The sequence below is a fragment of the Triticum aestivum genome, chromosome 3D, assembly GCF_018294505.1.
Source record: "Triticum aestivum cultivar Chinese Spring chromosome 3D, IWGSC CS RefSeq v2.1, whole genome shotgun sequence".
Lineage (NCBI taxonomy): Eukaryota > Viridiplantae > Streptophyta > Magnoliopsida > Poales > Poaceae > Triticum > Triticum aestivum.
Window position 1 is genome coordinate 394,897,748 of NC_057802.1, and position 17,783 is coordinate 394,915,530.

Sequence of the window (17,783 nt, forward strand, 5' to 3'; positions counted from 1 at the left end):
TGATCTCATCAGATGAACCACGATGTCGAGGATTCAAGCAATCCCGTATACAATTCCCTTTATCAATCGGTACGTTACTTGCCCGAGATTCGATCGTCGGTATCCCAATACCTCGTTCAATCTCGTTACCGGCAAGTCACTTTACTCGTTCCGTAATGCATGATCCCGTGACTAACTACTTAGTCACATTGAGCTCATTATGATGATGCAATACCGAGCGGGCCCAGAGATACCTCTTCGTCATACGGAGTGACAAATCCCAGTCTCGATCCGTGCCAACCCAACAGACACTTTCGGAGATACCTGTAGTGCACCTTTATAGCCACCCAGTTACGTTGTGACGTTTGGTACACCCAAAGCATTCCTACGGTGTCCGGGAGTTGCACGATCTCATGGTCTAAGGAAATGATACTTGACATTAGAAAAGCTTTAGCAAACGAACTACACGATCTAGTGCTATGCTTAGGATTTGGGTCTTGTCCATCACATCATTCTCCTAATGATGTGATCCCGTTATCAATGACATCCAATGTCCATGGTCAGGAAACCGTAACCATCTATTGATCAACGAGCTAGTCAACTAGAGGCTCACTAGGGACACGTTATGGTCTATGTGTTCACACATGTATTACGATTTCCGGATAACACAATTATAGCATGAACAATAGACAATTATCATGAACAAGGAAATATAATAATAACCATTTTATTATTGCCTCTAGGGCATATTTCCGACAGAGAGTGTGTCTACGTACCCTCGTAGACCGTAAGCAGAAGCGTTTCACAACGCGGTTGATGTAGTCGAACTTTCTTCGCGCTCCACCGATCGAGTACCGAACGTACGGAACCTCTGAGTTCTGCACACGTTCAGCTCGGTGATGTCCCTCGCCTGCTTGATCTAGCAAGGTGTCAAGGTAGTAGATGAGTTCTATCAGCACGACGACATGGTGATGGTCGTGGTGATGCGATCTACTCAGGGCTTCGCCTAAGGACTACGAAGATATGACCGAGGGAGTAAACAGTGGACGGGAGCGTCGCACACGGCTAAGACAATGTTGTGTGTCCTTGTGTGGCGCCCCCCTGCCCACATATATATAGGTGGGAGGGGAGGAGGCAGCCCCTAGGGTGCTGCAAGAGACCTGGCGGCAGCCCTAGGGCTGCTGCCTTGCCCTGCGCCCCCCTTTTCTTTATATGAAGAAGGGGGAAGGAAAGAGGGGGGAGAGGGAAGGAAGGGGGAGTCCTACTCCACACTTTCCTTTCCCACCCCTCTTTCCTTCTCCTCCTCCTAGGCCATCCTCTATAGGGGGCACCAGCCCCTTGTGGGCTGGCGTGTTCTGTCTCCTAGCCCATAAGGCCCATATCTTTGCCGGGGTTGCCCGAAACTCCTTTCCGGTGACCCGATAAGTACCTGGTTCCCTCCGGAACACTTCCTGTGTCCGAATACCACCGTCCTATATATCAATATTTACCTATCGACCATTTCAAGACTCCTCGTCATGTCCGTGATCTCATCCGGGACTCCGACCAACATTTGGTCAACAAATCACATAACTCATATAATACTATGTCGTCATTGAACCTTAAGCGTGCGGACCCTACGGGTTCAAGAACTATGTAGACATGACTGAGACACCTCTCTAGTCAATAACCAATAGCGGAACCTGGATGCTCATATTGGCTCCTACATATTCTATGAAGATTTTTATTGGTCGAACCATTATGACAACATACGTAATTCCCTTTGTCTATCGGTATGTTACTTGTCCGAGATTCAATCGTCGGTATCTTCATACCTAGTTCAATCTCGTTACCGACAAGTCTCTTTACTCTTTCCGTAATACATCACCTCGTGACTAACTCCTTAGTCGTTTGCTTGCAAGCTTATGATGTGTATTACCGAGAGGGCCGAGAGATATCTCTCCGATACTCGGAGTGACAAATCCTAACCTTGATCTATGCCAACTCAACAAAACACCTTCGGAGATACCTATAGAGCATCTTTATAATCACCCAGTTACGTTGTGACGTTTGATAGCACACAAGGCATTCCTCCAGTATCCGGGAGTTGCATAATCTCATAGTCCATCACATGATATGTATTTGACATGAAGAAAGCAATAACAATAAAATTGAACGATCATTATGCTAAGCTAACAGATGGGTCTTGTCCATCACATCATTCTCCTAATGATGTGATCCCGTTATCAAATGACAACTCATGTCTATGGTTAGGAAACCTTAACCATCTTTGATCAACGAGCTAGTCTAGTAGAGGCTTACTAGGGAAACGAAGTTTGTTTATGTATTCACACATGTATTAAGGTTTCCGATCAATACAATTCTAGCATGAATAATAAACCTTTATCATGAATAAGGAAATATAAAATAACAACTTTATTATTGCCTCTAGGGCATATTTCCTTCACCCGGCACCGCAGTCGGCCGCGTCCCATGACCGTCGTGGCAAGGGCGGCCACAAGGGGTAGGAGCGGCCAAACAACACCTGGGGGGGGGGGTGCCTCGGGCACAGTAGCAGCAGTTGCCCACGCCCCTAGCCCTTCGGACACAACCCCTGGACAGGTGCGGTTCACGCCTACTCCATGCCAGTACCATGTGCTCCTGCCCCTGGCCTCCTTGGCCCCGGTCCGGCTTCGCATCAAGCACACTTGGTGGCTCCGCAGCAATTCAGTGTGTACCCGATGCTCCTGGCTCCTCCTCAATAGCAAGCCTGTGCATCCTACTTCCCCATCACGGCGCCTCCCCTGCCCCCGACTCCATGGGATCCAGTCCTCCTTGCTGCACTTCACTCCGCCCCTACACCAACAAACTACACCGGCAGAGGCGATTGGTACATGGATACTGGGGCGACCGCACACATGTCCTCCCACTCCGGTAACCTTCATACTTCTCTTCCCATCAACACTTCCACTCGCATTATCGTAGGTGATGGATCCTCTCTCCCCATTACACATGTTGGTCAGGTTTCTTTTCCGTCTAATTCTACACCTTTGTCATTGTCTAACATACTTGTCTCTCCTGCACTTATCAAAAATCTTGTTTCAGTTCACTATTTTACTCATGAAAATACCGTTACCGTTGAATTTGACGAGTGTGTTTTTTTGTAAAGGATGCCCGTACCCGGATGGTTCTTCACTGATGTCACAACCCCGATGAGCTCTATCCGGTTCACCCATCATCCTCCACCGCCGCCGCTGCCGACGCCCTCTTCGCCGGTGTGGAACTTTGGCATGCTCGTTTGGGTCATCCAAACTCCACCACCCTTCGTCATATTCTTCAGAGTTTTTCTTTCACTTGTAATAAGGTCGATGACCACACATGTCATGCTTGTCGTGTTGGCAAACATGTTCGTCTTCCCTTTAGCGAATCTTCCTATTAGGGAACGTTGCATGGAAAACAAAAAAATTCTATGCACATGCAAGATCTATTCTTGGAGATGCATAGCTACGAGAGGGGGAGAGCATCTACATACTCTTGTAGATCGCTAAGGGTAAGCGTTTATCATGCGGTTGATGTAGTCGTACTCTTCATGATCCGACTGATCTAGTGCCGAACGGACGACACCTCCGAGTTTAACACACATGCGCCTCGATGGTGTCTCCTCCTTCTTGATCCAGCAAGCAGGAGAGGAGAACTAGATGGTATCACAACCAACACGACGGTGTGGTGGTGATGGTGGTGGTAGAGCACCGACAGCGCTTCGCTAAGCGTCCCTGGGACGAGGCGGTGGAACTACGAAGTAACGGGCAAGAGAGGGGTGCCAAGGGCTTGGTGTATCGTCTTGGGGCTCCCCTTCCTTCTATATATAGGTGGAGGGGCGTGGGAAACAACCCCTCCAAGTCCTAGGGCGCAATTAAGGGGGAGAGGACTTGGACTCCAAGTTCAATCCTATTCCTACTAGGACTCCTTACTTTTTTTTTCCTTTCCTAGCCACATGGGCTTTTGAGGACTTGGTGCGCCTAGCCCAATAAGGCCAAGGCGCCTCCCCGCAGCCCATGCTAGCCCTTGGGTCATGGTGAATCCACTTGTGTGTTGGGAAACGTAGCATGCAATTTCAAAAAAATTCCTATGCTCACACAAGATCTATCAAGGAGATTGATACGTCTTCAACGTATCTACTTTTCCTAACGCTTTTCCTCTTGTTTTGGAATCTAATTTGCATGATCTGAATGAAACTAACCCCGGAATGGAACGAAACTTTGCGAGTAATTTTTATATAATAAATAAGAATTTCTGGAGCCAAGACCTACGTGAGAGGGGAACCTGGGTGGGCACAACCCACCAGGGCGCGCCCCCCTCTCCCGGCACGCCCAGGTGGGTTGTCCCCACCTGGTGGCCCCGCAGACCCTGAAACCGACAATATAAAATCCTATTTTTCCAGAAACCACGAGACGGAGCCGCCGTCACCTCTTGTTCTTCATCGGGAGGCCAGATCCGGAGTCCGTTTGGGGCTCCGGAGAGGGGGATCTTCGTTCTTTGTCATCACCAACCCTTCTCCATCGCCAATTCCATGATGCTCCCCACTGGGAGTGAGTAATTCCTTCGTAGGCTCACTGGTCGGTGAGGAGTTGGATGAGGTTCATCATGTAAACGAGTTAGTTTTGTTAGGGCTTGATCCCTAGTATCCACTATGTTCTTAGATTGATGTTGCTATGACTTTGCTATGCTTAATGCTTGTCACTTTGGGCCCGGGTGCCATGAACTCAGACCTAAACCATTTATGTTATCATAATTATATCCATGTTTTAGATCCGGTCTTGCAAGTTATAGTCACCTACTACGTGTTATGATCCGGCAACCCCGGAGTGACAATAGTCGGGACCACTCCTGGTGATGACCGTAGTTTGAGGAGTTTATGTATTCACTATGTGTTAATGCTTTGTTCCGGTTCTCTATTAAAAGGAGGCCTTAATATCCCTTAGTTTCCAATATGGACCCCGCTGCCACGGGAGGGTAGGACAAAAGATGCCATGCAAGTTCTTTCCATAAGCATGTATGACTATTTACAGAATACATGCCTACATTATATTGACAAACTAGAGCTAGTGCCGTATCGCCCTGGGTTATAACTGTCTCATGATGAATATCATCCAACAAGTCACAGATCCAATGCCTACAAATTTATCTTATATTGTTTCTGCTAAGTTACTACTGTTATCATCACTGTTACACTTGCTACAAAATACTACTATCACTATTGCCGTTGTCACTACTATCAAAACTATCATAATACTTGCTGCAGATAATTAATCTCCAGGTGTGGTTGAATTGACAACTCAGCTGCTAATACCTACAAATATTGTTTGTCTCCCCTTGTGTCGAATCTATAAATTTGGGTTGAATACTCTACCCTCGAAAACTGTTGTGATCCCCTATACTTGTGGGTTATCAAGACCTTTTTCTGGCGCCGTTGCCGGGGAGCATAGCTATATTTGTTGAGTCACTTGGGTTTATTATCAAATTATCACTATGAAGAATCTGAAGGATCCTAAGACTAAGATTTATCCCTCTAAGACGAGGGGAGGTAAGGAACTGCCATCCAGTTCTGCTTTAGATTCACCTTCTGTTATGAGTAAACTTGCAGCACCACCACATGCTATCAATTCTAATATGTTGCAAGTTATTGATGATGCTACCTCTGCTATGGATAATGCTTATGATGATGCTAGTACCTTGCTTGATAATGATGATGTGCCACTTGGTGAATTTCTTGATGAACAAATTGCTAGAGTAATACAACATGATGTTGTTGAATCTGATGATGAGCTTGAAACTGAAACTCCTGAACCTCCTGCTAGAACTAGCCTTCCTAGATATGAATTGCCTAAGGTACCGGAAGGTTATGTTATGAATGAGGAGACAACTAGAGATATTCTTGCTTGTAGGGATATAGATGATCTGGAGAAATTACTATGCAAGTATAAACAAAAATCTATGAGTGCTATAATGAAATATGATCCTAAGTTTGCTACTTCACCTATCTTTATTAATGATAAGGATCATGAATTCTCTGTCGACCGGCCAGAGTTAATTACTTTGGTTGAATCTGATCCTTTCCATGCTTATGAGACTAAAACTGTTGTGGCACATCTTACTAAGTTGAATGATATAGCCACCCTTTTTACTCATGATGAGAAGACTCGCTATTATTTTATTCTCAAATTATTTCCTTTCCATTAAAGGGTGATGCTAAAGCTTGGTACAATACTCTTACTCCTGGTTGTTGGGGAACGTAGTAATTTCAAAAAATTTCCTACGCACACGCAAGATCATGGTGATGCATAGCAATGGGAGGGGAGAGTGTTGTCCATGTACCCTCGTAGACCGACAGCGGAAGCGTTATCACAACGCGGTTGATGTAGTCGTACGTCTTCACGATCCGACCGATCAAGTACCGAACGTACGGCACCTCCGAGTTCTACACACGTTCAGCTCGATGACGTCCCTCGAACTCCGATCCAGCCGAGTATTGAGGGAGAGTTTCGTCAGCACGACGGCGTGGCGACGATGATGATGTTCCACCGACGCAGGGCTTCACCTAAGCTCCGCAACGGTATTATCGAGGTGTAATATGGTGGAGGGGGGCACCGCACACGGCTAAGAGATATCAAGGATCAATTATTGTGTCTCTGGGGTGCCCCCCTGCCCCCGTATATAAAGGAGCAAGGGGGAGGCAGCCGGCCAAGAGGAGAGGCGCGCCATAGGGGGGAGTCCTACTCCCACCGAGAGTAGGACCCCTCCTTTCCTTGTGGGAGTAGGAGAAGGGAAGGGGGAAGGAGAAAGAAGGAAGGGTGCGCCCCCTTCCCTAGTCCAATTCGGACCAGACCATGGGGAGGGGTGCGGCCACCTTTTGAGGCCTTTCTCTCCTTTCCCGTATGGCCCAATACGAATTCCCGTAACTCTCCGGTACTCCGAAAAATACCCGAATCACTTGGAACCTTTCCGAAGTCCGAATATAGTCGTCCAATATATCGATTTTTACGTCTCGACCATTTTGAGACTCCTCGTCATATCCCCGATCTCATCCGGGACTCCGAACTCCTTCGGTACATCAAAACTCAATAAAACTGTCATCGTAACGTTAAGCGTGCGGACCCTACGGGTTCGAGAACTATGTAGACATGACCGAGACACGTCTCCGGTCAATAACCAATAGCGGGACCTGGATGCCCATATTGGCTCCCACATATTCTATGAAGATCTTTATTGGTCAGACCGCATAACAACATACGTTGTTCCCTTTGTCACCGGTATGTTACTTGCCCGAGATTTGATCGTCGGTATCTCGATACCTAGTTCAATCTCATTACCGGCAAGTCTCTTTACTCGTTCCGTAACACATCATCCCGCAACTAACTCATTAGTCACAATGCTTGCAAGGCTTATAGTGATGTGTATTACCGAGTGGGCCCAGAGATACCTCTCCGACAATTGGAGTGACAAATCCTAATCTCGAAATACGCCAACCCAACAAGTACCTTTGGAGACACCTGTAGAGCACCTTTATAATCACCCATTTACGTTGTGACGTTTGGTAGCACACAAAGTGTTCCTCCGGTAAACGGGAGTTGCATAATCTCATAGTCATAGGAACATGTATAAGTCATGAAGAAAGAAATAACAACATACTAAACGATCGAGTGCTAAGCTAACGGAATGGGTCAAGTCAATCACGTCATTCTCCTAATGAGGTGATCTCGTTAATCAAATGACAACTTATGTCGATGGCTAGGAAACATAACCATCTTTGATTAACGAGCTAGTCAAGTAGAGGCATACTAGTGACACTCTGTTTGTCTATATATTCACACATGTATTATGTTTCCGGTTAATACAATTCTAGCATGAATAATAAACATTTATCATGATACAAGGAAATAAATAATACTTTATTATTGCCTCTAGGGCATATTTCGTTCAGTCTCCCACTTGCACTAGAGTCAATAATCTAGATTACACAGTAATGATTCTTACACCCATGGAGCCTTGGTGCTGATCATGTTTTGCTCGTGGAAGAGGCTTAGTCAACGGGTCTGCAACATTCAGATCCGTATGTATCTTGCAAATTTCTATGTCTCCCACCTGGACTAAATCCCGGATGGAATTGAAGCATCTTTTGATGTGCTTGGTTCTCTTGTGAAATCTGGATTCCTTTGCCAAGGCAATTGCACCAGTATTGTCACAAAAGATTTTCATAGGACCCGATGCACTAGGTATGACACCTAGATCGGATATGAACTCCTTCATCCAGACTCCTTCATTTGCTGCTTCCGAAGCAGCTATGTACTCCGCTTCACATGTAGATCCCGCCACGACGCTTTGTTTAGAACTGCACCAACTGACAGCTCCACCGTTCAATGTAAATACGTATCCAGTTTGCGATTTAGAATCGTCCGGATCAGTGTCAAAGCTTGCATCAACGTAACCATTTCCGATGAGCTCTTTGTCACCTCCATATACGAGAAACATATCCTTAGTCCTTTTCAGGTATTTCAGGATGTTCTTGACCGCTGTCCAGTGATCCACTCCTGGATTACTTTGGTACCTTCCTGCTAGACTTATAGCAAGGCATACATCAGGTCTGGTACACAACATTGCATACATGATAGAGCCTATGGCTGAAGCATAGGGGACATCTTTCATCTTCTCTCTATCTTCTGCAGTGGTCGGGCATTGAGTCTTACTCAACTTCACACCTTGCAACACAGGCAAGAATCCTTTCTTTGCTTGATCCATTTTGAACTTCTTCAAAACTTTGTCAAGGTATGTGCTTTGTGAAAGTCCAATTAAGCGTCTTGATCTATCTCTATAGATCTTGATGCCCAATATATACGCAGCTTCACCGAGGTCTTTCATTGAAAAACTCTTATTCAAGTATCCCTTTATGCTATCCAGAAATTCTATATCATTTCCAATCAGTAATATGTCATCCACATATAATATCAGAAATGCTATAGAGCTCCCACTCACTTTCTTGTAAATACAGGCTTCTCCAAAAGTCTGTATAAAACCAAATGCTTTGATCACACTTTCAAAGCGTTTATTCCAACTCCGAGATGCTTGCACCAGTCCATAAATGGATCGCTGGAGCTTGCACACTTTGTTAGCTCCCTTTGGATCGACAAAACCTTCTGGTTGCATCATATACAACTCTTCTTCCAGAAATCCATTCAGGAATGCAGTTTTGACATCCATTTGCCAAATTTCATAATCATAAAATGCGGCAATTGCTAACATGATTTGGACAGACTTAAGCATCGCTACGGGTGAGAGGGTCTCATCGTAGTCAATCCCTTGAACTTGTCGAAAACCTTTCGCAACAAGTCGAGCTTTATAGACAGTAACATTACCATCAGCGTCGGTCTTCTTCTTGAAGATCCATTTATTTTCAATGGCTTGCCGATCATTGGGCAAGTCAACCAAAGTCCATACTTTATTCTCATACATGGATCCCATCTCAGATTTCATGGCCTCAAGCCATTTTGCGGAATCTGGGCTCACCATCGCTTCTTCATAGTTCGTAGGTTCGTCATGGTCTAGTAACATAACTTCCAGAACAGGATTACCGTACCACTCTGGTGCGGATCTTACTCTGGTTGATCTACGAGGTTCAGTAATAACTTGATCTGAAGTTTCATGATCATCATCATTAACTTCCTCACTAATTGGTGTAGGTGTCTCAGAAACTGGTTTCTGTGATGAACTACTTTCCAATAAGGGAGCAGGTATAGTTACCTCATCAAGTTCTACTTTCGTCCCACTCACTTCTTTCGAGAGAAACTTCTTCTCTAGAAAATTTCCGAATTTAGCAAAAAAAGTTTTTCCTTCGGATCTGTGATAGAAGGTATACCCAACAGTCTCCTTTGGGTATCCTATGAAGACACATTTCTCCGATTTGGGTTCGAGCTTATCAGGTTGAAGTTTCTTCGCATAAGCATCGCAGCCCCAAACTTTAAGAAACAACAACTTTGGTTTCTTGCCAAACCACAGTTCATAAGGTGTCGTCTCAACGGATTTTGATGGTGCCCTATTTAACGTGAATGCAGCCGTCTCTAAAGCATAACCCCAAAACGATAGCGGTAAATCAGTAAGAGACATCATAGATCGCACCATATCTAGTAAAGTGCGATTACGACGTTCGGACACACCATTACACTGTGGTGTTCTAGGTGGCGTGAGTAGTGAAACTATTTCACATTGTTTTAACTGAAGGCCAAACTCGTAACTCAAATCTTCTCCACGATCAGATCGTAGAAACTTTATTTTCTTGTTACGATGATTTTCCACTTGACTCTGAAATTACATGAACTTTTCAAATGTTTCAGACTTTTGTTTCATCAAGTAGATATACCCATATCTGCTCAAATCATCTGTGAAGGTCAGAAAATAATGATACCTGCTACGAGCCTCAATATTCATCGGACCACATACATCTGTATGTATGATTTCCAACAAATCTGTTGCTCTCTCCATAGTTCCGGAGAACAGCGTTTCAGTCATCTTGCCCATGAGGCACGGTTGGCAAGCATCAAGTGATTCATAATCAAGTGATTCCAAAATCCCATCAGTATGGAGTTTCTTCATGCGCTTTACACCAATATGACCTAAACGGCAGTGCCACAAATAAGTTGCACTATCATTATTAACTTTGCATCTTTTGGCTTCAATATTATGAATATGTGTATCACTACGATCGAGATCCAACAAACCATTTTCGTTGGTGTGTATGACCATAGAAGGTTTTTATTCATGTAAACAGAACAACAATTGTTCTCTAACTTAAATGAATAACCGTATTGCAATAAACATGATCAAATCATATTCATGCTCAACGCAAACACCAAATAACACTTATTTAGTTTCAACACTAATCCCGAAAGTATAGGGAGTGTGCGATGATGATTATATCAATATTGGAACTACTTCCAACACACATCGTCACCTCGCCTTTTACTAGTTCTCTGTTTATTCTGCAACTCCCGTTTCGAGTTACTACTTTAGCAACTGAACCAGTATCAAATACCGAGGGGTTGCTATAAACACTAGTAAAGTACACATCAATAACATGTATATCCAATATACCTTTGTTCACTTTGCCATCCTTCTTATCCACCAAATAGTTGGGGTAGTTCCACTTCCAGTGACCAGTCCCTTTGCAGTAGAAGCACTTAGTCTCAGGCTTAGGACCAGACTTAGGCTTCTTCACTTGAGCAGCAACTTGCTTGCCGTTCTTCTTGAAGTTCCCCTTCTTCCCTTTGCCCTTTTCTTGACACTAGTGGTCTCATCAACCATCAACACTTGATGTTTTTCTTGATTTCTACCTTCGTCGATTTCAGCATCACGAAGAGCTCGGGAATTACTTTCGTCATCCCTTGCATACTATAGTTCATCACGAAGTTCTACTAACTTGGTGATGGTGACTAGAGAATTCTGTCAATCACTATTTTATCTGGAAGATTAACTCCCACTTGATTCAAGCGATTGAAGTACCGAGACAATCTGAGCACATGCTCACTAGTTGAGCGATTCTCCTCCATCTTTTAGCTATAGAACTTGTTGGAGACTTCATATCTCTCAACTCGGGTATTTGCTTGAAATATTAACTTCAACTCCTGGAACATCTCATATGCTCCATGACGTTCAAAACGTCTTTGAAGTCCCGATTCTAAGCCGTTAAGCATGGTGCACTAAACTATCAAGTAGTCATCATATTGAGCTAGCCAAACATTCATAACGTCTGCATCTGCTCTTGCAATAGGTCTGTCACCTAGCGGTGCATCAAGGACATAATTTTTCTGCGCAGCAATGAGGATAATCCTCAGATCACGGATCCAATCCGCATCTTTGCTACTAACATCTTTCAACTTTGCTTTCTCAAGAAACGCATTAAAATTCAACGGAACAACAACACGGGCCATCTATCTACAATTAACATAGACAAGCAAAATACTATCAGGTACTAAGTTCATGATAAATTCAAGTTCAATTAATCATATTACTTAAGAACTCCCACTTAGATAGACATCCCTCTAATCCTCTAAGTGATCACGTGATCCATATCAACTAAACCATGTCCGATCATCATGTGAGATGGAGTAGTTTCAATGGTGAACATCACTATGTTGATCATATCTACTATATGATTCACGCTCGACCTTTCGGTCTCCGTGTTCCGAGGCCATATCTGTTATATGCTAGGCTCGTCAAGTTTAACCTGAGTATTCCGCGTGTGCAACTGTTTTGCACCCGTTGTATTTGAATGTAGAGCCTATCACACCCGATCATCACGTGGTGTCTCAGCACGAAGAACTTTCGCAACGGTGCATACTCAGGGAGAACACTTATACTTTGATAATTTAGTGAAGGATCAACTTATAATGCTACCGTCAAACAAAGCAAGATAAGATGCATAAAGGATTAACATCACATGCAATCAATATAAGTGATATGATATGGCCATCATCATCTTGTGCTTGTGATCTCCATCTCCGAAGCACCGTGTTCGTGATCTCCATCTCCGAAGCACCGTCATGATGACCATCGTTTCCGGCGCGACACCTTGATCTCCATCGTAGTATCGTTGTCGTCTCGCCAGCTAATTGCTTTTACGACTATCGCTACCGCTTAGTGATAAAGTAAAACTATTACATGGCGATTGAATTTCATACAATAAAGCGACAACCATATGGCTCCTGCAAGTTGCCGATAACTCGGTTACAAAACATGATCATCTCATACAACAAATTATATCACATCATGTCTTGACCATATCACATCACAACATGCCCTGCAAAAACAAGTTAGACGTCCTCTACTTTGTTGTTGCAAGTTTTACGTGGCTGCTACGGGCTTAGCAAGAACTGTCGTGGAATTGTCACGACAGATGTCCTCAAGCTAGGACTTAGTCGTGGAGCCATCGCCGCTAGGAAGCTTGAAGGGGTTAACGGGACAAGGAACACGAGGGTTATACTGGTTCGGCCCCTTGCGGTGAAGGTAAAAGCCTACGTCCAGTTGATGTGGTATTGATTAGGGTTTCGAGGACCAGGGAGCTTAATTGCTATGCCTGGCTCTCGACGAGATCTTCCTTCTCCCCAAAACCGCTGCCGGGTCGTCCCTTTATATAGGGAGGCTGACGCCCAGCAACTCTCAGAGTCCCGGCCGGCTCATAAGAGTGTCCGGCTCGGACTCTCAATTACTCTTGCCTTACACTACAAGTTCTACCATAATAATGATTGTAACTACGGGCCTTAAGCCGTATCCGGGTCTTAAGCCCATCTTTGGCCCACCGTCTTCAAGCTTAGCGCCGAGCTTCTGGCAATGACCATATGAGTAACCCGGCCCCTCCTGGCGGGTGACTCTAAGGTCTATATCCTCAACATTAGGCCCCAGATTGATTTGAGCCGGCTCATGTCAATCTTCAATCCTTTCGATAGAAAATCTCCGGCTTACAATTGCGTGAATGTCATAACCCGGCGTGACGTCATCCTCTGGACTCCGGGTAATCCGCCGTGACGTCATCTTCCATTAAGTCCGTTTTTTAGTCCACCACATCCGCAACAGATCTTATCTTTACTGCTATCCCGAAAATCGAGGCGTTTTGTGGGGAGATAACCACGCCGCGGTCTCCTCGTTTCTCGCGCCCACTTATGAGCTCGCCCTTATAAATAGCCCGGCCCGACGGGCCTTCAGCCACTCTTCTTCTTCGTCTTCTTCCTCTGTCCCCCGAGAGCTCGAACTCCTCCGCCGCCGCCGCGCCCCCAGTCTTCGTCAACCTTGGCCGCTGCATCACCCTGACTCGGTCCAGACAAACGGCGGCAACCTCCGCATCCCTTCAGCACCGGTAAGTCCTCGCTACCCCGTAGAACAGATCTGCAGTAGGGTTCATCCGTGTTCGTCGCCGTCGCCCACAAGCTCCGGTAGTTTTCATTTTTACTGCCCTTTTTTGATCTTAGCCTTGTATAGAACCACTGCGGTGGCTGTTTAGCACCCATTTCTCATGCAAGTAGACCTCTTTTTACTGCATGAAGGCCTCATTCGAGCTCAAGAACTCCCCTGCGTCTGTTTTTTAGGTCTAGAAATTTTCCTTTTGACCGACCATTTTGATCCAAAATATTTACTGCAATGTGTGAAACCTGTTTTCACCACACTTAGTAAAAAACTGCACTCATTGAGTCATGGCGGTTTACATTTCCAGTTTAAAGAAACCACGCGCCGTAGAATCTTCCGACTCAAAGGAGACCATGCGCCATAGAATTTTCCGGCTCATCTGTGATAAGGCCGTAGACAATCGAATTACTCTCAATACCTAGGGCGGCTTAAATAACCCGCTGCACCTAGATATATGTCATTAGTCCCCTCCATAAGCCGCCACTTTAACATTGACCTGTAAATTTCCTCCGGCTTATAATTAAACTGGACGTTTCCTTTTATCATAGGCTGCCGACTTTCATCATGCCTCCCAAAGCTCCTAAAGCCCCCATCACTTGCAATTGGATGAGGTCCAATGTTACCAACGAGACCTTAGCAGATTTTGTCAAGTCAGGCTATCTGCCCAAGAAGGACGTCATGTCCTACCGTGCCCCCGACCCATCAGAGGAGAGACCACAGCCAAGGGACGGGGAGGTGGTCATTTTTGCGGATCACATGAGCCGGGGCTTCGCACCGCCCGGCTCAAAGTTTTTTAGAGACGTGCTGAACTTCTTTGACCTGCGGCGACAAGATATAGGACCCAACTCGGTGTCCAACATATGCAATTTCCAAGTGTTCTGCGAGGTTTACCTTGGAGAAGAGCCCAGTCTGCTGCTCTTCAGAGAGCTTTTCTACTTGAACCGCCAGAACGAGTGCGCCAACGGGCCAAGTTTGGAGCTAGGCGGCATCTCCATTCAGAGACGGAGAGACTGTCTTTTCCCTTATGCCGAGCCGCCGAGTCACCCAAAGGACTGGAATTTGACGTGGTTCTATTGCCTAGACACGTCACCGGCTGACGAGAGCCCGCTACCCGGCTTTCGCCCTTCACGTCTGGAGCCAACCCACCCGCTGTCTGACAAGTTAACTCAGGTGGAACGCCAACCTCTGCTCCCCACCATCAACAAGATCAAGGCTCTCCTGGGCAATGGTCTCAATGGAATCGATCTGGTCCGGGTCTGGATCTCCTGGCGGGTGATCCCATTGAGCTGCCGCCCCGGCTTAATGTGCGAGTACACGGGCCGAAAGGATGACCCCCAGAGACACAGCCGCAACGATCTTCCTGAAGATGTTGCAGAGGATATGACCAAGGCTCTCTTGAACGAGAGCCTGGCAGACTGCGGGAGGACCGGGTTAGCCCCCTTCTGCAAGACCAATCCAGCCCCAGCGGTAAGCCGCTAATGTGAACATCTTATCTTCTTCTGTATATAACTTTCATCTGAATCTTTTAAGAAATCATCATTGTATTTTTCAGGCTGATGACAAATTTTGGAAGGTCAAATATGACCACGAGGCGGCCAAGAAGGCCAGGAAGGCGAAGAAAGCCGCCAAGAAAGCCGCTCCCTGCAAGAAGGGAAGTAGGCCAACTGCTTCAGAGGTTATGCAACTAAGCGATAGCTCCGAGTCAGAGGTAACCCCTGAACCTGTAAACTCTTGTTATATCTGTTATTTATTTCTGCCCGCCTTATCAATACTATTCATCAACAGGATGACACCGGCGCAAGTAACCCGGTGGTTGAAGAGGTAACGTCACTTTCCTCCGACTCGGAGCCCTTGCCAAGGCTGAAAGTCCGAAGGGTAACTCGGAAAGTAAGCTTTTCACATCCTTTAGCTTATCAAGATCCTCAATTTATTTTGAAGCGACAGGTTCATGAGAGCCGGCGTCACACCCGGACCAACAAGGACGCCGACCTCTCCTCCGGGTTACCTGACGCATCGAGGAAGCGCCGAACTGAGGTTATCTCCAACTTGTACCCTTTTCATCCTTTGGCGGGTGTTATACGTCAGCCACTCAATTTTTCTGACTCAAATTATCAGGAGACTTCCCCCTCTTCGGGCGACTCTATGCAGTCGAACCTGCCGGCTTTCAAGACTGTGCCCGGGTAATAATGATCATCTTATGGTGTACTTTGTCTTTACTTACACTCTTGTGCTTAACCTTTCTGTCTTTTCAGCGCCCAAGCAAAACTCAGCAAAAGGGCGAAGAAGAACAAGCCGGTCGATGAGCCGGACTTGCCTGAGCCGGAGGTAGCCGCTCAAGAACCGCCAGCTGCCTCTGCTCCTGAGGCCGCTGCTCGAACCAACAAGCCCATAGCAGAAGCTTCTGTTATCCCGGAGGCCTCCAGCTCGGCTCAACCAGCAGATGACCCGGATGTGGAATCACCCGGACGGAATTTGTTGAGCCGGGGAGACCTACTGCACTGGCCAAGTGTTCTGCCAAGGGGGAGTTGCTACAGCCCCGCCGGGTTAATCTGGACCTCTCCGACTACACCAACCTGAGCATCGGAGAGCTCGTCTCCGGCTACGTCAGCCAAGTGCACAAGAGCCGGGACGTAGAGATTGCCATGGTGAACCAGATTCAGCAGAAGTCTGAGGTATTATTCTTCTGTCCTCTTACTTACTGCATAATTACCTTTACCATGCTAGCCCCCAAGTCGACGACTTATGATTGAGTATGTTGTAGACTTAAGTTCCGGCTTATTTCCATGAACCGGTAGTTTGTAGATAGGAACGTTCGATATGCATTAGCCCCCAAGTGCCAAGTGTCTTTGCTTGGAAAATGCTTGGGACTTTAAATTTGTATAATAACTGTTCATGCTATAACCCGGAAATTTATGGAGGCTGCTGGCAAGAAGTTTGAGGCTGATATCTCTGATCTCAAGACCCGGCTGAAGACGCAAGAAACTGAGACCCGGAAAGCAAATGCTAAATTTGTGTCCAGTATTGCTGCGCAGGAGAAGCTGAAGACGGACTTTGACGCAGAACGGAGAGCCTGGGCCAAAGAGAAGGCTGCTCTGGTGAACCGGGCCGAACAGGCGGAGAAGGCTCTCTCAGAGAAGACCGCCGAACTCTCTGGCTTAAAGCGCCAAGTGTCCCAGATGGTTGCCGCAATCTTCGGTAAGTCATTTTACCGGCTTTCATCAAGTTTGTAGTCTTTATATCTCATAACTCACCCTTGTTGGCGGCTTATCTTATTCTGTTAAACAGGTCCCAGAAGTGCCAACCTCAACCAGAGTGTGGTAACCAAGCTGAAGGCCGTGTACACCCTGGTGGAGCAACTCTACACTGGGTCACAGCGTGCCTTGGCTGTGGTGGCCCTATCCAACGAGGTGCCGACTCACCTGGCGGAAGTGCTTCGCCGGCTCGCCGTTCTGCCTCAACGTATCCAAGAACTGCGACGGGCCTCTGCAAGAGCCGGAGCTATCGCCGCGCTGAGCCGGGCCAAGGCTTTCCTTCCCGAGTTAGACCCGGCGGACATCGCCCTCGGCTATCCAAGTCTGAAGGAAGACGGCACGGCCTTCGACCAAAGAGACTTTGCCGCCTGCGTGAAGATCGTGCGCCCGGTGGCCACCCTTATTGGATACGACACAGATCTGACCAAGTACCAGCCGGGTTACAATGCGGAAAATCAGAGGATCCCGACCCCGCGCTATGAAGCCCTCAGCTTAATCCCGCCGGCTCGTCAGCACACCTTCGCCCCGGAGATTGACCCGGCCGGGTTAATTGACGAGGAAGCTCAATTCGAAGCTCTGAGCGGCATCGACTGGAAGTCGTCGACTTTCCAGACCTTGGGAACAGCT